Source organism: Vulpes lagopus, chromosome 18, assembly GCF_018345385.1.
Source record: "Vulpes lagopus strain Blue_001 chromosome 18, ASM1834538v1, whole genome shotgun sequence".
Classification (NCBI taxonomy): domain Eukaryota; kingdom Metazoa; phylum Chordata; class Mammalia; order Carnivora; family Canidae; genus Vulpes; species Vulpes lagopus.
The window spans coordinates 31023232-31044083 of record NC_054841.1 but is presented as its reverse complement, the minus strand read 5'-3'; the positions used below and the strand labels follow the sequence as shown (position 1 = coordinate 31044083).

Genomic DNA, 20852 nt, shown 5'->3' with positions numbered 1-20852 from the left:
ATCCGGGGCGCTGGAGGTGGGCTCCGCGGGGCAGCGTGACTGTTCCCCGGGAGTGGCCGCCACAGCGCGGGCCGAGCTCAGGGGCTTGGGCCAAGACTCCATCCGGCTGGAAGAGGGCAGCGGCGAATGGGGTGAGGGGATCCAGACCATCCTCCGTACCCCCTGCACTCCTCCCCTCCCCTCCCCTCGCCCCCCCACCCCCGTCCTCCCCCCCTCCAGCCCGGAAGAGGCGCTGGCAGCCGAAGCCCCGACTCGCAGGAGGGGAAGAAGGGGACGCGCAGCCCCAGCATTGTCTGGGAGGGAGGGGAGAAGCTCCGCCCCCCAGGGGGAGGGAGGGGAGGAAGAAAGGCGCGGGGAGAGGGGCGGGGGAGAGATGGAGAGCTAGAGAAAGCCGGGGAGACGCCGAGCGGACGCGGTAGGGACGGATAAAGGCGGGGGGGGCGGGAGGGGAGGGGGGGCGAGGAGGGCGGGGCGCCCGACCCCCAATCGCGCGGCCGCCGCCTGCGCTGCGGGGCTGGGTTTGAGCCGCGCCCGCCGCTGGCTGACCCGGGCGCGGGCTGGAGCACGCCCCCCCCCGCCCCCCGCCCCGCCGCGGCACCCGCTTTCCAACCCCGCGGGCGATGCCGCGGGCTCGGGACGCAGGCAAGGTGCGGGGCGCGGGGGCGCAAGGTGCCGGGCGCGGGGCGCGGGGCGCGGGGCGCAAGGTGCCGGGCGCGGGCCGGCCTCTCTCCCCAGCCTCCCTCCCTCCGGCCTCGCCGAAAGTTTTCCCGCGGTGTCCCCGGCCCGGTCCAGGTCAGCGCCTCAGCCCTCGCCGGCCGCGGTCCCCCCTGGTCTCCGGGCCGCGGGGGGTTCCCGGGCGTGCGGACCCCGCCACCCCTGCGCTCCCGGCTTCTGGCCGGAGAAAGTTGTGCCTCCAAGCTCGTCTTCCCTCCGCGACCCCTGGGGGTCCCTCCTGCCCTCCGCGCCCAGGGCGGCGACAGGAAGGCGCCCCCGCCCCATCCCTGGGGTTCCCGGGACGCTCCCGGCGAGCTGGGACCCGGTAGCAGGTGCAGGAATGGGAGGCCCGGACGGCTCTGGGGAGGGCCCGACCCCCGCCGGTCCCCGGCTCTCTGCCCTGCGGACGGTCCCCCAGGGGCGGGTTCCAGCCCCCGGCGCGGGCAGGAGGCGCGCGGGAGGCTCCTTCCGACGCGCGCGGGGGCGCGGGGGCGCGGGGGCGCGGGGGCGCGGGGGCGCCGGGTCCTCGTGGCACTTCCCCTCCTGTGCTGTCTCCCCGCCCGCCCCGGAGCCAGTGCCTGCAGAGCTGGCGCGAGGTCAGCTCTGCGTCCCCTCTCGCCCGAGGGGGCAGGCTCCTCGGGCGACCCAGCCACTTCTGCATTTTGGGGCTCCTGCTCTGCGTTCAGCTCTTAGGCTGGGAGAAGCCTGGGGACGGCTCGGAGCGGCGCGGTGGCCCGACCGCGAGACCGAGGGCCCCATCTTACTGTGGGGCTCTGTCCTGGGCTGTTCACGGCTAATGCCACGCGGTGACAGCAGGAGCAGAGCGCTGCTGCTCAGTGCCGCATGTACTTTATTCCCAGGTGTCCGGAACCCGGGTTCTCCCAGAGGACAGAGGCCGTGACTAGTGCTGGCCAGGTTTATAGTAAGTACTTGAACGGAATGAATGAAAGTTTGAATCAGTGAGCTGCCAAGTAACAATTCATCCTGGAGTGGGACTCTGTTCCTGTCACAGTTGATCTGGGTACAATGGGAGGAAAGAATTAGAAACAATGATTCTTTTTAAACAGCTGGGATTCAGAGCCAGGGGCCTTCTTTCTAGAGCATCTGGAAGAGGACTCTGGGGCTGGATTTATTTTACTTATCAATCCACATTTATTTACTGAGAACTTTTTCTGCAGGTGGTCTGAGGAATTAAAGAAACTTCTCACGGCTAAGATGTATTGGTTGTTTGAGGAGAGGTGGTTTTGATTGTTGTTGTTTTTAGCTTGTGTCCAAAGGCGGTGTCCCAGGGACTGAGTGTGGAGCCAGCCTGGGAGGTGCCCACTTGGGATCAGAGACCTTGGACTGGGGTGGTGAGTGTGGGCACCAGCTGTGCTTTCTCCTCTGGAACTGGCAGCCTGATGCCTGTGAGCCGCTGCAGTCCCCAGGGCCTTCACAGGCTAAAAGAGGGCCTCACATGGTGGCTGAGCTTGGAGAGGTGGGGTTGTTGGGGAAGGGTGGCAGGTGGTTCTTGCCCTGGCAGAAGAAGAGGAAGCCCGCCTGGGCACCTGGGAGTGCGGGCTGGCACAGTTGGGGATCCCCCGTGCTGGAGAGGCTGAGGGGTGAGTCCCGCCCCTCCTTCAGAAGACAGGAGAGCAGGGGTGGCGTATTGGGATGGGAGACAGGATAATCTATCTGGGGTACTGTTGAGATATATCCCTTGCTCCTTGCCCTCATTTTTGTGCTGGTGAAATCCAGTTAGAATGAAGGGCATCTTCAGGGAGGGGCTGAAAGAAGGCCAGGTGACGGGGGCAGGGGGTGGGCACTGAGGCATGCCCCTCTCCAGGGCAAGGGATGTGCCCTTTGCACCTGACTACAGGGCCAAGCCATATGCACCTGTGCCTCCCGGGGCAGCATCCACCCCCTTCCTGAGGGGCATCTCCTCCTGCCCCGCCCCCCGGGCTCCAGAACCCACCCCTCTGCATTTCTGCACAGCGTCTGACTGGGGCTGCAGGCCCTCTCTCCAGTGTGTGCTTAGAGGTCAGCTAGCGGGGCAGTGCCCTACACCACTTTTTCAGTCCCCCAGTCCTTCCTTTTTTTTTTTTTTTTAAAGATTTATTTATTTATTTATTTATTTATTTATTTATTTATTTATTTTTGATAGACATAGAGAGAGAGAGAGAGAGAGAGAGAGAGAGAGAGGCAGAGACACAGGAGGAGGGAGAAGCAGGCTCCATGCCCGGAGCCCGACGTGGGACTCGATCCCAGGACTCCAGGATCGCGCCCTGGGCCAAAGGCAGGGGCTAAACCGCTGAGCCACCCAGGGATCCCCCCCCCCCCAGTCCTTCCTATTCTCAGCTGTGCTGTCCTACCCGGGACCTTTCAGTCACCCACTAGTTTTGCTTTGATTTCTTGGTCTATTTCCTGGGGCCCCGGAGCCAAGCTTCGTGTCTGCCTTCTGTGCGTGAGCTGCTTAGGAATGGCCAAGAGACTTGGCTGGAGAGGTGCCCAGGACTGCACATCCTGGCACCTCCGCTGGAGTGCCGATGGCTCTCCCAAAGCACAAAAGAACATTGGCCTGGGTATTGCCTTCAGTCCTCCCTACCATCCTGGGGCAGGAAGTGCCCTCACTGAGAGGTGGTTTACAGGCAGGACCAGATTGCCAGAAAATCCTGCTGAGAGGCCTGGGACTTGCCCATGTCCCCTCTCCCCCAGGCTGAGGAGCTGGGCAGGTCTCAGCAGAGTCCTTGGAACAGAGCAAGACGTCCAGTCTCTGTCTTTAAGACACAGCTGCTGAGAGCTGCTGCCACTGCGTTTGTGAAGCTAGGGCCGTGGTCCCCTTCTGCCACTTCCCTGTGTCTCCCACCACTCTACTATACGGTCCAGCGATTTACCCTAATGACCTGCTGTCCTCTTTAAACACTTCCCTGCATCTCCAGAAGAATTTGAAATAAGTCCTTAAGGTGGGGTAAGCTCCTGCAGGCCTGTGATTGCTGGGTTTGTTTCTTTGGCCTGCTTGTGGGTTCCCATGGAGGAGGTGTCTCGTGAGGATGAGGGGAGAGGAGAGGGCAGCAGACACTGGGAAGCAGGGCACTGTAAACAGGGGCACCCTCCAGACTCGGCCGGCTGGGTGTCCAGTGGGTCATTTTTGATCATCCCTGGGGTGGCAGGCAGACTCTGGAGCCTGTAATCACAGGTTGATGCCGCTGCTTAGGATGACAGCTTGAGGCTGTAGCACTCTTCCCACGTCAGCTGTGGCTGAATCAAAGGGAAACCTTACGCCCCCGAAGTAGGGGGCAGGGAAGCGCTCTTGGCTCATTCCCGTTGGATGAGCAGAGTGACTTAGGAGGGCTTTTCCTATTCATTCCGTTGATAAAACTTGAAAAAAAGATCTTGTGCCATCCTTGGACATCTCAACCCAAAGTGATTTGGCAGGGTGGGCTGACTTCACCAGCATGGTGCTTTCCCCATAGTTGACACTCAGCTAAGTGTTTGATTAACTGCTTGTTTCTAGAAGAGTAACGTAGAGTATTGGATAGAAGTGGGTATTGCGATGGCCCATGAATGGCCGGTTATAATGCTTTGGAGAGAGGCTGTCCTTAGCTACGTGAGAAAACTGAGTTCACCTGCTCATGGCTTTCGCATCTAGGCTGTGACCAGTGATAAATGTTGAACAACTGGCTCTACAGGGGTTGGGGGGGAAGCCCTGCTTTGTGATACTTATTGATTTCTATAGTGTAAATAGTCCCATCATAGCTGATTTCAAGCTACCAACATGGCACCATGAACACTGAGTCAGGAAGAGATGTGCTTAGTCAGCCCTTGTGAGCCAGTAGGAGCAGCTCCAGTACGTAGCTGACCATGATTGAGCTGGGATGTGACGTCAGTGAGCTTAATTTCCAGATTTTGTAGACTGAGGAGGATAAGAACTGTATGAGGCATCTAAAATTTGGGGTACGTTGAAGCTCTGACCTTGAACAGCCAGCCTAATCACTGTGTGCGATGCTTCTGGGATTTATTTAGACACTATTGAAATGTTGATGCTACAGTCTTTTGGGGTCTCAGTTTTCCCATCTCCAAGGCAAGGGATTGAATGATTCCACTAGACCCTTCTAGCACTGAGTCTCTTTAGGAAGAGTCTACTGCATTCTTCTTACGTCTACTCAGGAACAAGACTTTTAACAAAAGAAAGTCTTTCACATGTCCACACTTAAACGTTGTCCACCACAGGGCACCCAGCCCTGGGCCATCCTGGAATTTTGCTGTAGTCTTTCCTGCTACTAAAAGGGAATTTAGTAGCTATTAGCCCAGCCACTTTCTGCCTTCTTTGTGTAGCGGTTTCTCTTCCTGACACAGGCCTGGTGTGTCCCCCGAGGAGGCCAGGGCAATGGGGAGGGAGGAACTGATTTCTTATGGAAGGGATGGTCCCTACTTCCCTGAACTGCGATGCTTTGTCACAGACACCCAGGTGAAAGCCAAGAAAAGCCCATGCGGAGAAAGAGACTTAAAAAAAAAAAAAAGATTTTATTTATTTATTCATGAGAGACACACAGAGAGAGGCAGAGACATAAGCAGGCTCCCTGTGGGGAGCCCGATGTGGGACTCCATCCCAGGACCCCAGGATCATGACCTGTGCTGAAGACAGACGCTCAACCACTGAGCCACCCAGCTGCCTGAAAGAGGCTTTTATACGACAAAATTCAACATCCCCACTGTGATTTTACTCATAAGGGCTCTGTTGACAGTCCTCCCAGGGGAGTCCCTGACTCAGCAATTGCACCGGTAGGAAATCTTATCCTAAGGATATAATTGGACAAGTGCAGAAAAATATGTGCACAGGGATGTCCCTTGCAGTATTATTTGTAATAATAACAGCAACCAAAATGGAGGCTAAATCCCAACAAAAGCAAACTTGTTAATTATGGTACACGTGTCCGTCAGTGTTCCAAAGTGGTTTGCCTTATGCTGCTTGGCTTTTATGAAAGACCTACGTTTGTACCTGTTTTGCTAACAGAAAGAAATCCGAAGAGGATTTTCATTTTTATGGAAAAAAAAGGCAAAAAGCAAAAATAGTGTTCAGTATTTGTTTTGCAGCGAGCTCTTACAGAGGCCACACACACCCCAGTGCTGAGAGCGGGCCCCACCAAGCTCCTTCCCCGGGACCTACATTCAGCATCGCAGCATCCAGCTGCTACAACTGTGTCTGTGGGCATCTGTGCTTTATCTCAATTTATTTTGTGTATCCATTAGCAAGATGTATCCTGAGGTATCAGAAAAACCTAAGACATGTTAATTTTTGGATCTGGGAACGCTCAAAAATTTTCCCATATAAATTAATGGTGATTGCTTCTTTGCTTTATGCCACTTGGGCTCATGAAAAGTTTCATAGGAATACTCCACTTTTGGGTGGCAGGGAAGGCCTGCTATACACTGGACTATACACTGGACTACCATGGGGCTACAAAAAAATATAAGGTAGAGATGTGTGTCTATTACCATGGAAAAACATGATATTTCTCAAAATCAGGTTACCAAACTGTGCTATTTGTTTTTGTTTTTGTGTTTGGTTTAAGATTTTATTTATTTATTCATGAGAGACACAGAGAGAGGCAGAGACAAAGGCAGAGGGAGAAGCAGGCTGGATGTGGGACTTGATCTCAGCACCTCCAGGATCATGACCTGAGCCACAGGCAGACGTTCAACCATGGAACCACCCAGGTGCCCCTCTGTGGGGTGTCTTATAAGGGCACTAATCCCATTTGTGAAGGTAGAGCCATCCTCATGAATCATGCCCAAAGACCCCACTTTCTAATGCCATCACATTTCAGGTTAGGATTTTAACATATGAATTTGGGGAGACACAATCATTCAGACCGCAGCAGTGACATTAAGTGTACTCACAGCGTTGTACAACCATCACTAGTACTGTCTCCAGGACTTTCCCATCATCCCACACAAAGACTCTACCTGTTAGACATTAACTTTCCATTCCTGACCCTCGAGCCTCTGGTAACCTCAATTCCATGTACTGTCTGTGTGAATATGCCTATTTTAGGTATCTCATAGAAGTGGAATCCTTCGATAACTGTCCTTTTTTTGGAATAATTTTTTTGCTTATCTATATTTTAAAAATAAAAAAAATGTTTGTTTTACTTAGGTCATAGAAAGGAAAGAAAGAGAAAGCCCTGTGATGGAGTGGTGGGCGTGTTTTGGTCCCAGTGGTTTCTTTTCTTCTTTTTTTTTAAGATTTTATTTATTTATTCATGAGAATACACAGAGAGAGACAGAGGCAGAGACACAGGCAGAGGGAGAAGCAGGTTCCATGCAGGGAGCCTGATGTGGGACCGGATCCCAGGTCTCCAGGATCACGCCCTGGGCTGAAGGCGGCGCTGAACCCCTGAGCCACCCGGGCTGCCCAGGTCCCAGTGGTTTCATTCCAGGCAGGGCCGCGTGGTCCCGGCCACCGTTCACGCCCCTGCCATCCTCACTTGGGGTGGGGGCTGGGGTCTGGCCTCCGCGTCAGCCTGGCAGGGCAGGCCGGCGACCAGGCACTGACGAATGCCGCCTCCTGGCCTCGGAGCTGACCGCAGGTGGCTTGCTGGTTGCTGGCAGTTGGGCCCCAGGCCTCAGGCAGTGGCTTCTGTGGTGGGTTTGCGTGGGAGCGCTTGGGGTTCACCGTGCCTTGGACCTCAGAGCTGTCCTGCAGTGAGTGAGGTCCAAATCACGTAGAGGTGGCTTGTTGAGACCATCTTTCTTGAAGGGACTGAGAATAACATCCTCAGTATTTCAATTTCAAGCATCCTTTGTGTGTTCCAGATCCTGGGGCTCAACTGGGCCTGCTAAATCCTCGCCATGGCGGCCGGGGGTATGGCTCCCGAATATTCTGTCCACAGGCAGAGTGGCCCGGCTGGCATGCAGGGTGGACTTCAGCTGGTGGGGTTCATGAGGCCTCAAGTGCTCCGGAGAGATGGGTGGTATCCTGAGGTAGTTGGCACCCTCTTCCTGAAGCTCCAGATGGGATCTCACAGTTGATCATAACAGACATTTGAGACAACGGACGCTTTCTTGTGTACATGACAAGATTACCCGGGACACGGTGCAGTGGGCTGGGGGGCAGGGGAGATGGTGTGTATGCTTCAGGTTGAGTCTGAGGTAAAAGGGGGTTGGGAAGTTTCGGGACCCAGAAGTAGGAGACCGGGTTGTGTGGCTCTGACGTCACGGGAGTGGATCAAGTGGCTTCTCAATGGGACACCTTGTTCTGTGAGAAAAGCTTTACATTCCTTGGAAGGGGAGCTCCCAGAAGGGCCTCTCCAGCGAGTCAGTGTGAGGATTTAGGTGTGGGAGGGACTCGCCCACTGGACTCTGGAAGTTTCTTTACCTGGCTCTGCCTGTTTTCTCTCTGTCCAGTGGGAGGCTGCTCTTTTAATTCTAGACAGTCGGCGAAGTGCAAAGATTTTACAGAAATGGCCTTTGAAGCCCATTTTGAGAAGTTCTGTGTTTCATGGGGCTGATTTTTCTTTAGGGTCAGTCGGCTGGTTGCAGGGCAGGCAGAGGAGGGTGTGGACGTGGTTTTGTTCAAAACTCCCTCAGCCTCCTGGAAATGCTCTGGAAACCCCCAAATGAGCAGCCTCCCCTAGGAAGGGCCTGAGATCTGCTGTGTGGGGGTGAATTCTTCCACACATGGGGTGTTAAGGAAATGAAAGGAGGGTGGTTGTAAGATGCCCCCCAATGGCTGCCCCAGGGGAGGGCTGAGTGCACGCTAGATCCTTCCTTTCCTCTCCCTTCCTGACTGCTTCTAAAGTGCAAGGAACCTGTTCATCTTGGCTGGGAGTAGGAGTGGGGAAGGGGTGGGTGGGATGGGGGTGGGGGATGCCTGTGAACCTGGCTCTCGGGGTTTCCAGTCCCGGCCCCAGGTAGCCAGGAGCAGAAACCCCAAGATCTCTGCACACAAAGCTCGATCTTAGCCTATAGCACCAAAAAAGGAAGAGCTGCTGGGGTTCCCTGAGGAAGGGGAAGTGAGGTCAGAGATGAGTCTCGGAGAAATCACTCAGTAAACAGGAAGAGTGGCCAGAAAGAAGCCTGTGCTTGTAGGAAGTGGGGAGCTGGAGGCAGCCCCCCTCACCTGCCTGGCTAGGTCAGTATGTCCCCTGCAGAGTTGAGACTGACTCCAGACCGCATAGGCACTGATACAGGCCTTGGGCCCTCCCTGTGGAATCGGGCTTCACCTAGATCCCATAATTATTGGGCTGGAGGAAAGCTGAATTTGCCCTTCCCAAGGTAGACCATGAAACTGACCTATAAAATAGCCCTGGTTTCGAGAGATGCAGGTCAAGAAATGCTTCCTCTTGTTTGCCTTACTAGTGCCACTGTGGCTTCCACCTACTTCCCACTGCTTCCTCAGGCCAGCTCAGCCATACAGAAGTTTGCACATTGCTGAACTTTAGCCCATGGGTGGGGGGGGGGGTAGTCTTGGCAAGAACTCTCTGGTTGAAGGTGTTGAAGAGGCTGCTATAGGGAGGCAGGGCCTTCCTTGGTGGATCTGTTGAATTGGAAGATTGGCTTTCTATACCTCTGGTTCCTCTGAGCCAGAGTCTAAATTCTACACATAGATACACACACACACACACACACACACACACACACACACAGAGCTTTTTCTGTCTGGAGTGTTTTTACTTCCTTAATGCCTTATTATTATTGTTTTTTGTCCTGCTCCAACACCCTAGTTCTCTGATATGAGATTAAGGGCCTTTAGGTTTCTTTCTAAACATCCATCCAGAAGGTCAAAAACTTGTGGACACTGGTGGGACTTTTCTGTAAACAAGGAGTGGCTCATCTGGGCCTGTGAAGTGATTGGGTGAGTACTAGTGGTGATTTCCCAGGTCACTCACCTGGCCACCACCCGCTGGTGGCGAGTGGGAGGCATGCCCCTTCTGACGGGAATCCTAGGACCAGTTCCTCAGAATGGCCCCAGCCATACTGGGGGCTCAGATCTGTGCACAGAAGGCCTGAGCAGAACGGGCCAGGGTCCCAGTTTGGCAGTGGAAGAGCCAGGGCTTGTCAGATCAAGCTGCCTGCAGGGAGCCTGGCGTGGCTGGAATCTCGGCTCCGCATCTGGATGGTCCAGGCAGGGGCTGCCTCCTGGGATGGGTGTCAGCAGGGGCCTCGTGCCTGTCATCAGTCAGGCCCCAGGCTTTTTCTGGGTTGGGGGAGCAGGTGGTCTGTGGGACCACTGAGCGTGAGGGGTGGGTAGCTCATTCTTTGGACAGAGGGTAGATATGACTTGTGGTGTGTGGCACGGTGACATTGCAAGTGCCTGGGTCCATGGCCAGAGTCTCTATCCCTGGCCCCTGCAGGGTCTGCTCTATGGACATCCTGTCCGTGCAGCCATTCACTCACTTGCCTTCCTTCCCCAGACTCCCCAGGGCCCGCTGGGGCTGGCAGCCGAAGCCTGCCTGTTCCTGCCTGCCCTGCTCAGGGTCCCCCATATCCAGTGCTTGGCCAGGGCACCACAGACAGGGCAGTGGGCTTCATGTCGGCTCTGTGACCTGGGACAAGTTGCCTAACCTCTGGGACCTTCTGTTTCCTCATCTGTCAAATGGTGAAGATAAAGCATTCCCCATGGGTTCTTTCTTGTAAGGGACAAAGAAAAGCTTCTAGAGCCTGGTTACTGGCACTGCCAGCCTCACTTGGGAGCTTGCTTGTTAGGAATGCACATCCTCAGCCCTCATCCAAAAGGATGAATCAGAAGCTGGGGGAGGGGGCGGTTGGGGGGGGGGGGAAGGAATATGTACCTAATGAGCCCTCCAGGGGCTTCTGGACTCCAGTATGAGAACCACTCCTCTAGCATATGGCTGGGTCAGTTGAGTTTTAGCTGAAAACTTTTTTTTTTTTTTAAAGATTTTATTTATTTATTCATGAGAGACACAGAGACATAGGCAGAGGGAGAAGCAGTCTTCCTGCGGGGAGCCTGATGTGGGACTCGATCTCAGGACCCCGGGATCATGACCTGAACAGAAAGCAGATGCTCAGCTTCTGAGCCACCCAGGTGCCCCATTAAAACTCTTTTTTCCCCCTTCAAAGCAGAGGGTTCTGCTTTGCAAGGATTCGCAGGGTCCCAGGTTTGACCCCAGCACCACCTGCTCCAGACTGTGTATTTTGGGACAGTTCTTTGGCTTGCTTGTGCCTCATTTGCTTCATCTGCAAAAATGGGGATATTAAGGTTTCTCCATAGGTTTGTTGTAAATAAGCCAAAGCAGATATTAGGTCGCCCACAGTAAACTCTCATTTGTGGTAGCTGTTATTCACTTCCGGTGTTTTATTATTAGCACAGTAATAATTTTGTGATTGCTCTGTTCCTGGTTTGTGGGGGCAACAGGTGTCAAAGTGCCTCCTGAGACTAGACTTCTGCTAGTTCTCTTGAGCTATGCTCTTTCATTTTTTAAAAATATTTTATTTATTTATTCATGAGAGACACACACACACACACACACACGCACAGAGGCAGAGACACAGGCAGAGGGAGAAGCAGGCTCCAGAAGGGAGCCCGATGCAGAACTCGATCCTGGGACTCCAGGATCACGCCCTGGGCTGAAGGCAGGTGCTAAACCGCCTGAGCCACCCAGGGATCCCCGAGCTATGCTCTTTTCCACCTGCCAACCTCTTACCAAGTAAGAGGTTCCACTCCCCCTTTCCTGATGCTTAGCATGCTTTTTGGGTGGGGATTAGCAAAGCCTTTTATTCACAGTTAAATGTAAAGCTGAGAAAGAACAGCATACACTCAGGACACTTGACCTTAGCTCCCCTTTTGGTGGTGTTTGGTGCCAGATGCTTTCTGAGTGGAGTGACTGGGGGAGCTGTGTGGCTGGGTCACTGGGGGTCAGAGGAGGTACATTCAGGAAAGGGAGGATCAGTGAGGTGAACAGGTCCCACAGAGGACCTGGGCCTTGCCAACCAGCAGACCTTTTATTGAATAAAGGTGGAAGGTAAAGTGTGCCATTTCCTTTCCGGGCAGCCTGAATTTTGCCCATGTCTGGGACAGGTTTAGGTTCAGGAACCAGGAGGTGGTATCTCTGGTAATCTCTAGAACTTGGCAGGGTCCCAGGCCACAGCTCTAGTCTCCTTCCTCGTGTGGCGCAATAGGGCTGGGGTTTCCTGTTTGCCATCGACGCTCCTTCCTGCCCCTATACCAAGGGGCTGAAGTACACAGGGGTCAGCCCTATCTTCTCTGTCACTGCTTGGTTACAAAGCAGAGTCCCTCAGGAGACCTGATGAGGTAGTCTTTAGCACTATAGTATGAAGCACTGTATAGGATAACTTTCTACTCCAACCCAGGAGCTCCAGATTATTCCGTGCCTCCCCCCCCCCCAACACTGACAGCAGTGGCAGAGCAGGATTCAGAGAAGAAGTGGGGACAGGCCCCAAAAGGGGAAGCTGTGGGCCTCCAGTGAGCATTTCCTTTGTTTCTGGGGCCCTGGGCTGGCTTCCTGGCTTCTGTGGCGTGGTTGTGTCCTGGTTTGCATGATGGAGGCCCTTTGCATCAGCTAGCTCTGTCCTTGCATTCACTGACCCTTTGGGATGCTCTCCACTGCCCTCTCACCCCTTTAAAATATTAGTATTGTGGAGGGGGTTGCTGAAGACCCGGCTCAGTTTGCTTTTAGAAAATTCTATTCCGGGCAGCCCAGGTGGCTTAGTGGTTTAGGGCTGCCTTCAGCCCAGGGTATGATCCTGGAGTCCCAGGATCGGGTCCCGCATCCGGCTCCCTGCATGGAGCCTGCTTCTCCCTCTGCCTCTGCCTCTGTCTCTGCCTCAATCTCTCTCTGTCTCTCATGAATAAATAAATAAAATATTAAAAAAAAAAGAAAGAAAATTCTATTCCTTCCATCCCTGAAAGGCTGCTTTGAGATGAATTTGAGGGCACCTGAGTTACTCAGTCACCTGAGTTACGAGATGAATCCCTATCAGATCTCTAGGTCCTTCTCAGCTCTGATTGTATTTTGGCACCACCTGGGAAGGCCATAAAAATGCTCCTGCCTGGGCCCCTTTCAGAGAGTCTGATGTAAGGGGCAGGGGTTGCAGTTTGGACATCAGGAATCTTAAACCAACCCCTCTCACCCTCCTCCTCCCCCACCCGTCCTCACCCAGGGAGAGTCTGATGAGCATCTAGAATTAGAACCTCTGAGCTGTTGGGTGTCTTGAGGCCAGCTGCTTCTCCTTCCCGCTCTGGTTTCTGCTGAGGCCTTGCAGACTGCATGTCTCTCCCATTGGTCAGAGGGTGGCTCTGTGGGGTTTGCCCCTCTGGGAATTTGTGGAAAGCCTCCCTTCCCTGAACCTGCTTTGTTTTCCTAACTGAACTTAGGGACTGGGGCTGCCTGGGTCCTGTCAACTGGCTGTTGCCCCTGAACCTTCCCATCCCACCCCTGTTGCCGAGGTCAAGCCTGGCTCCCGCTGGGCCACCAGGAAGACCGTGTAGACCGTGAAACAAAGTGGGGTTCTTGGTGTCCTCTGGACTTTCCTGCCAGGGTGTTGCCAACCTTTCTGTCCTGTGTTTGCCCTTCTCCCTCTGGGGACTTACCAGTTGATTCATAAGATGAGAGCCTCGGCCCTGCAGGCTGGAACAGGAACTGTAGGGAATAGCCGGCATCCCAGGGCTGCTGAGGCCACATGTACCTTGGGGTGCTCTCCAGGCACACAGAAAGGGAGGAGGGCACTGGAGTTTGGAGGAGCCCAAAGCCCAGAACATAGGAGATTTTGTCCTCTTTGAAGGGAGCTTTGAATGCCACCTCCCACCTCCTTGAACTTCTAGAGTGCCTAATATTTGCCTTCCTCCCCGGAAGCCAGCCTGGTGACTTCCAAGGGCTTGCGTGGCCCCTCATTTATTCTTGGGGGGGATTGCTGGAGACACTGAGAGGGAGAGGGTCTGTGGAAGGGAAGAGGGAGGGGTCCCTTCATGCCACAGCTGCAGGGCTCTGATTGGGCCAGGGCTCTGGCACAGCTGCTTCTCCTCGCTGGAGGGTGGGTGGGAGAAAGTGGATTGCTTGTGAATCTTTTTTTTTTTTTAAGATTTTATTTATTTACTCATCAGAGACACACAGAGAGAGGCAGAGACATCGGCAGAGGGAGGAGCAGGCTCCCTGTGGGGAGCCTGATGCCGGACTTGATCCCAGGAGCTTGGGATCACGCCCTGAGCCAAAGGCAGATGCTCAACCACTGAGCCACCCAGGTGTCCCTGCTTAGTTGCTCCTGAGTCCAGAGAAGGGTCTCCGTGGGACAACGCCTGGGAAATTCAACTCCCACCTCCCCCAGGGCAGCTCTCAGCCCCAGACAGCCTAGATGGGGGTACAGAGGCAGGCCAGCCTGTCTGAAGCGGGGACGACTCTGTGGAGTTACCCCCACCGCAGAGCCCCCCAGGATCAGGCTATGGCTGGACTCCCACAGAACCCTGCTCACTGAGCACCGTCCTGCTTCCCTCACTTGCTTACACATTTCTCTTGGAGATGCTTCCTCAGTAACTCAGGTGTCCCCAAAAATCCTTGTTTAGGGCCTGCTTCTAGGAATCCTCTTGCCTGAGACATCAGTAATCCACTCCCTCCCTTGAGAATGTAGTGATAATGGGAAGATTCATAGGAGAGAGGCACAGGCTGGGGGCTGGGGTCCAGAAAGGGGACGCTCCAGGCCCAGGAGGTGAAAGAAACACCAGAGGGATGGTTTCTGCGTGGTGCTAAGTGCTGTGAAGGACAGGCTGAGTGTGAGCACCTGTCCCCTGACACTGCCCAGGGGCAGCGGGGATACTTTGAAGGGGTGGCTAAGTTTTGGATAAGGGTCTAGGGAGCATGTGAGTTTGCTTGGGTCTGTAGAGGAGCACAGGTGTACTCACAGAGCTTGAAAAGCAGGCCCAGAAAGTTCTCTGTGGCTGGGATGTCATCACCTCCAATGACTTTTAGGAACCTTCCCATTGTCAAAACGTTGTCTTGGATCTTAGGGAAGGTTGTACAAGCAGGAAGTAATGGAGGGGTCTTCCCGTGAAACACACTAGGTTCCACTAGCAAGGCACATGGTACTGCCCAGGCATTTGATGGAGCCAAGGAGAGCCTTGAACATTCTGCCAAGGCATGAAGTCAGTGCCAGAAGGAAAGACTGACTAGCTGGTGGCCCCAGTGGGTCTCCAACGTGACTGAGGCCTGGGAGGCCCATGTCCCAACCTGGCAAGCCCAATGACACACACATCTCCAGACATTTTAGCAGACATGCTTCCATATATATTTTGCCTCTCAAAGTCTTTTTCTACAGGAAAGTTGTACTGATTTAGAATTCTTGAGGGGTGAAGGACTGTGTTCCTATGGGGTAGGAAGGTTTAAATATGATACAGGCTTTCAAAAAGCAGCTCCACGTTAAAAATTATTTTTTATGAATAATTAATAGTTATTTTTCTATAAAATGTGTGTCTCGTGTCAAAGTCATCCTTTCATTTGGGTCCCTTTCTCTCCCTTCTTTTTGAGTGGGGAGCTGTGAGCTGTTTCAGTTCTGTGTCTGAGATGCTGGCCCACAAGGGAAGCCCCACCTGCTCTCTCTTCCTTAAAGAGTTGGTACCACTTTCGGTGTTCTCAAGGCACCGTGGAAGCGTTGCTTGTAAATGATTCTCACAAGGCATTTTGGAGTCTCGGAGTCCTCCATAGATTCTTTTTTTTTTTTTTTAAGATTTTATTTATTCATGAGAGACACACACACACACACACAGAGGCAGAGACAGAGGCAGAGGGAGAAGCAGGCTCCATGCAGGAGCCCGAGGTGGGACTCGATCCCGGGTCTCCAGGATCACGCCCTGGGCTGAAGGCGGTGCTAAACCGCTGAGCCACCCGGGCTGCCCTCCTCCATAAATTCTTGATAATATCAGAGAAGGCAGAAGAGTTGGAACCAGCCATCTGAACAAATCCCTCACTCCAAGGCTGCAGATTTTGGCAGGCGCCCTGGGAGGAAGTGTCCCACGGAATGTACATTCCGGCCCCATCAACCATCTTCCTCTGACCCTTCCTTATGTGAGGAACAATACTCTGTTTAAGGAATATCAGACTGAACTCTAAATTTCCGGCCCTTTGTTAGCTTTGCTGCTGTGTTTGCCTTAAAGTGAATGTCCATTTAGCTGGTTCCCCTGCCCCCCGCCGCCCAATTGTACCCCACCCCCCAAACCCCAACTGATTGGAAGTAGCCCGTGATTTGTGGTGCTGGTTGGAAAATTTCTGAAGAGAGATGCAGATGTTTTCCTTGAGACAGACAAAGAAGGGATTGGGTCCTAGAATCAGTTACCTATAGTTTTAATTCAACAATGTGGTAGGCTTTAAGTATTTTTCCTAAGACTCCTAACTCAAGATTTGAAAAAGTAAGAAAAAAAGTGGGGAGAAGTTCAGGTTGGAGATAAAGATTGGGCAACATGAGCCAGTAGGTCTGATACATAGTGATGGCCTTGCTAAGATCACCCGACAGGTAGCGATGGAACCTTGGAGGATCCTCACGTTTGGGTCATCAGACTACTTGAGTTATACCAATCTGGCAAGGAAAAAAAAAGTGATTAAGGAGGTTGGACATCTTTTCATAAGTCTATTAACTATTTGTATTTATTTTTCTGTGAATTAACTGTTCATATTCTTTGCCCAATTTCCTATTGGGTCTAGAATCTTTTTCTTAGGGATTTATTAATTTTACAAATTAGGGGATCCCTAGGTGACTCAGCGGTTTGGTGCCTGCCTTTGGCCCAGGGTGTGATCCTGGAGTCCCGAGATCGAGTCCCACATCAGGCTCCTGGCATGGAGCCTGCTTCTCCCCCTGCCTGTGTCTCTGCCTCTCTCTCTCTCCCTCTCTATCATGAATAAGTAAATAAAATCTTAAAAAAAAATTTTTTTTTACAAATTAGTGGCCTTAGCCCTTTGTCATATATACTATAAATGTTTTCTCCCAAAACACATTTCTCCCAAAACACATTTCTCCCAAAAGTCATTGACTTTTGACTTTGGATAGGGAAAACTTTTTTTTCTAAACAGAAGTTGGAAATTTTTATAGATTGGTTCCATTTCTTTTTTTTTTTTTTTTTTTTGTTTTCAATTGTGCATTCTGGATTTTGGGTCTTTGATAGGAAAATTTTTCCCACTTCAAGTTATATATATCCTGTGTTTCCTTCAAGCATTTTATGTTTTAATGTTTAAATTTTTTATTCATCTATGATATTTTTTGGTGGAAGGAGTAAGGGACCTAGCTTCCCCAGCTTCCCCTTTCCAAAGGCCATTCATTTGTCCAACAACATTTAAAATAAGATTTTATTTATTTATTCCTGAGAGAGAGAGAGAGAGAGAGAGAGAGGCAGAGACACAGGCAGAGGGAGAAGCAGGCTCCTTTCAGGGAGCCTGATGCAGGACTCGATCCCGGGACTCCAGGATCATGACCTGAGCCAAAGGCAGAGCTCAACCACTGAGCTACCCAGGTGTCCCTTCAGCAACATTTTAAAAATTAATCTGTCTTTCTCTTACTATTTAGAAATGCACCCCACATTCTATGTTCCCAAATATATTTGGGTCTATTTCTGTATACCATATTGTTTCATTGATTTGCCTATTTTTTCTCAAGTACCAACTAGTTTTAATAACTGTAGAGAAGACTTAAATTCTCTAATTGGCATGCTCAGTAGATTTAAGAGGGCGTGCTATCAAAGGGAATTGTCTTAAGAACAGGACAGACTGCTTTCAGATGCAAAACAAAATTACTAAATTATAGCTTACGATGGAGGCAGTGAACAAAAGAGAGAGTCCTGCAGAAAATCTGATCTGTGAATTAGAAGATTAGCTGCAGAATTAGAAGGAAAAGAAGGAGATGGAAGATTATGAATAAAAGTGATGTGATTCTTGGGGGATGGGAGCAGGGATGGAAGGACGGATGGGTAGATGGACGGACATAGGCCAGGCACTGCTAATCTGATTTCTGCACCAGCCAGGCTGTGGAATTGAATTGGCTGAGGTTCCCCCATGACTGCTCACAGGTTGCTCCGGGTTTTCTTCCTTGGGCTCCTACCACCAGCTCCTGGCTCTGTTGACCAGCCTCCTTTTCAAGGCACCTTATTCTCTTGGCTTCCAGGGCAGCGTGTCTCCCTCCTCTTCCAGGGACTTTTATTCCTCTGCCCATCACGGACCTACTGGACGCATGAGAGCCCTGCTCCCTCAGCCCTCTATGCTGTCCTACCTCCCTCGCTGGGAGCTCCATGCTGTCACCTTCCTGGGCCACAGACCTGGCTGAGCTTGTTGTCATCTGCACCAGAGGGTTCCATGGGCATGTCTCAAAGCCAGCCCATGTTCCTCAACTTGGCACGTGTGAACGTGGCACTACTCCCGTGTCGCTGTCCTCGCCGGCAGCAGCCTGGGCAGCATCCTGGACTCTGCTTCTAACCCCACAGCGAACCTGGCAGCAGGCCCTTTCCCAAACCTTTTTATTGGTGCATCACAACTTTTCCCTCCATCTCTTTAAACCCTGCAGACATGTGATTCTGCCCCATCGCCCCCTCCCTGGGTCAGGCCCCTGCCTGCCTCTGTTCTCTTCCACAATCCTTTCTCAAAGTAGGCAGGATGGGGCAACCGGTCTGAAGTTCAAGTGCGGTCACACTCTCCTCTTGTTTCCGTGTGGCCACTGTAAAAGTGATGCTAGACAGGGTGGTTTAAAACAACAAATGGATTCTCACATTCTGGAGGCCAGAGGTCTGATGTCGGTTGGTTTCCTGGGGCCCAAACCCTGGTGTCAGGAGGGCCTTGAGGGGAAAATCATTTGCTTGCCCTTCTGACCAGGCGAGCCTTGTTCCTTAGCTCATGGCCCCTCTCTGCATCCCCATCCAGCATGGTACCCCCCGCGCCCCTCAGCTGGGGTCAGTGTGCCAGAAGCTCCCTCTGCCTCTCTTACAAGGACACTTGTAATTACATTTCGGGCCCGCCCAGGTAACCTAGGATCATCTCTCCATTTCAAGGACCTCAATTTAATCACACCCAAGGGGGCCCTGTACCATATAAGGTAACACTCAGACTCCAGGCGTAGGACCCTAGTATCTTTGGGACCTTTATTCAGCCTACCACACCTCCCGTGGTACCTCAAACTCCTCGACGTGGTCAAGGTCCCAGAAGGGCCCCGCCGCATCTTGCACAGCTCTGGGGTGCATGCTTCTTCCAGCTTGACTACTCTGCCCTGCACTTTTCCAGCTCCACCTCATCTCTGAGGTCTCAGCCTAGAGCTCACTTCCTCCAGCATGCCCCTGGGACCACCCCGCCCCCAAGTCCAGATTAGGTGTCCTTCTGTGTGCTGTCATAGCACCTGCTTTCCTTGCTAGAACAATCTCCTCTCCATCTCTTATTACATTTTGAGGGCAGGGCTGTGCCTGGTCATTTTGCTGTTGAATCACCATCAGTAAATGCAAACGTGGCACGTTAGGCACACAATAAATGTTAAATGTGGAAATTTAAAGATACATAGAAAGGGTACTTTCTTTTTTAAAATTTAAATTCAATTTAGTAACATAATCTGTATTATTAGTTTCAGGGGTAGAGTTTAGTGATTCGTCAGTTGCACACAACACCCAGTGCTCCTTATATCATGTGCCCTCCTTAATGCCCATCACCCAGTTACCCCATCTCCCCACCCCCTGCAACCCTCAGTTTGTTTCCTAGAGTTAAGAGTCTCTTATGGTTTGCCTCCCTTTTGTTTTGGTCTTAGAAAGGGTACTTTAAAAAAAAATGGGTACTCATCAGTTATGGGTAATTGTTATTTAAAAAAAAAAAAAAAAAAGCAACTTCCTCACCAGTCTGATTCTCTTTCCTTTTTCCTCCTCCTCCTCCTTTTTTTTTTTTTTTTGCAGGGATCCCTGGGTGGCTCAGCGGTTTGGTGCCAGGGCATGATCTTGGAGTCCTGGGATTGAGTCCCACATTGGGCTCCCTGCATGGAGTCTGCTTCTCCCTCTGCCTCTGTCTGTGCCCCCCACCCCCACCTCTCTCTGTGTGTCTCTCATGAATAAATAAATGGAATCTTTTTTTTTTTTAATAAATGGAATCTTAAAAAAAAAACATACATTTATTATCTTAGGGTTCTGTAGGTCAGTAGCTATGGGGGTCTCACTGGAATAAAATCAAGGTTTCAGCAGGGCTTTGTTCTTTTCTAAAAAACCCAGGGAAAAATACATTTGCTTGTCCTTTTAAGCTTCTAGAGGCCACCACATTCCCTGGGTTGTGCCCCTCTTCCTCTAGCTTCAAAGCCAGCAAAGTCAGCAACAGCAGACTGTGTCCTTTTCATGTTGTATCACCATCACACTGGCTTTTCTGCCTCCCTCTTCCATTTTCTTTTATATCATGGTGAAATACACATAAAATATGTATCAACTTCATCATTTTTAAGTGCACAGTTCAGTGGCATTAAAGATATTTGCATTGTTGTCCTAGCAACCCCCCATCCATCCACAGAACTCTTAAGGTTGCAAAATGAAAACTCTACTTGTTGAACACTAATTCTCCCTCTGCTCCAGCCTTGGCAACCAACTTTCTACTTTATGCTTCTATGATGTTGATGCTTTGAAGACTTCCTATTAGTGGAATCATACAGTATTTGTCCTTTTGTTGCCAGCTGATTTCACTTAGCAGAATGTCCTCAAGGTTCTTCCATGTTGTAGCACATGTCAGAATTCCCTTCTTTTTTAAGGCTGCATAATATTCCATGGGATGTGTCTACCATACATTGTTACTCCATTCATCTGTTGATGGACACCTGAGTGGCTTCTACATTTTGGCTGTTGTGATTAATACTACTATGGACATGGATGTATAAATATCTCTTCAATATCCTACTTTCAATTCTTTTGGATACATATCCAGAAGTGGAATTGCTAGATCATATGGTATTTCTATTTTTAACTCTTTGAGGAGCTGCCATTCTGTTGTTCACAGTGGCAACACCATCTTACATTCCCACCAATAGTGCACAAGGGTTCCAATCTTTCCACATCCTTATTGACACTTGTTATCTCATGTCTTTTTATTGTTAAACATTCTAACAAAAATATGATGGTATCTCATTGTGGATTTGACTTGCATTTCTCTAATGATTCTGATACTGAGCATATTTTCATGTGCCTGTTGATCATTTGTATG

At 51.5% G+C, this 20852-nt stretch overlaps 1 protein-coding gene across 3 annotated transcripts in view; it reads left to right on the top strand.

The window, feature by feature from the left end:
• Nucleotides 1-354: 354 nt before the first annotated feature.
• RASSF2 (Ras association domain family member 2) overlaps nt 355-20852 on the top strand; it is a 43694-nt gene continuing 23196 nt past the window's right edge. Inside the window, exons 1-2 of one of the 3 annotated variants that reach the window (XM_041733298.1) lie at nt 355-415; nt 1575-1636. The gene's annotated coding sequence lies outside the window, so the exon portion shown is untranslated. Of the gene's footprint in view, nt 416-513; nt 648-686; nt 793-1574; nt 1637-20852 lie in introns of those variants that run through there. The other 2 variants (XM_041733299.1, XM_041733300.1) reach the window with 2 other exon arrangements.